Source organism: Pteropus alecto, unplaced genomic scaffold (genome assembly GCF_000325575.1).
Source record: "Pteropus alecto unplaced genomic scaffold, ASM32557v1 scaffold111, whole genome shotgun sequence".
Lineage (NCBI taxonomy): Eukaryota > Metazoa > Chordata > Mammalia > Chiroptera > Pteropodidae > Pteropus > Pteropus alecto.
Genome location: NW_006431915.1, coordinates 1,896,430 through 1,897,288, shown reverse-complemented (window position 1 = coordinate 1,897,288; position 859 = coordinate 1,896,430). Strand labels below are relative to the sequence as shown.

General features: G+C 34.2%; 1 pseudogene; it reads left to right on the top strand.

Annotated features, from left to right (window-relative positions):
• Positions 1–346: 346 nt before the first annotated feature.
• Positions 347–465, top strand: LOC112473140 (annotated as a pseudogene).
• Positions 466–859: the final 394 nt, after the last annotated feature.

Below are 859 nucleotides of genomic sequence, written 5' to 3'. Positions count from 1 at the left end.
TAAAAAAAAAAAAAGAACAGAACCTTAGCAACATGTGAAACAACATCAAAATGCCTCACTAAGAGAGAGAATGGGGTAGGGAAAAATAAATGGAGGAAAAAAAAAATACTAGGAACCATGACAAATTTTTGAAAGACAGAAATTTATAGATTAAGGAAGCTCAGAAAACCTCAAACATGATTTATTTGAAGAAATATATGCCTCAGCACATTAGTTAAAGCAGTCAGAGCAAAACCTCACATTATTGTAGGAGAACAATGAAAGAAATTAACAGAGGCTTTTCACCAGAAACCATGAAGACTAGGAGATAGTAGAACACCTTTAAAGTATTAAAAGAAAATAACTGCCCTATGGCCATGCCACTCTGAACAAGCCCGATCCCACCTGATCTCGGAAGCTAAGCAGGGTCAGGCCTGGTTAGTACTTGGATGGGAGACCACCTAGGAAGACCAGGTGCTGTAGGCATAAAAAAATAAAAAACAAGGGATTTAAGCTGACAAGGTCCTTGCAATCTGTGAGGTCAACCAAGTGTTGCCTCACTAAGAGAGAAAGAGAGAGAGAGAGAGAGGAAATAACTGCCAACCCAGAATTCCAAATTCAGCAAAATAGCCTTCAAGAATAAAAGTGAAATAAAGACATTTTTAGATAATGAAAAAAAAAAACAAAACAGAATTTGTCACCACAAGACCTCTACTAAAACTATGTGAGAATAAATAAATAAACAAATAAACAAAAGTATATCAGATTGGAAATGATACCAGAGAGAGTCTTGGATTTTCAGAAATAAACAAAGAGTATCATATATAAATAAGTATATGGGTAAATATTACGTTTTATTTTAATTTCTGTAGAATACATA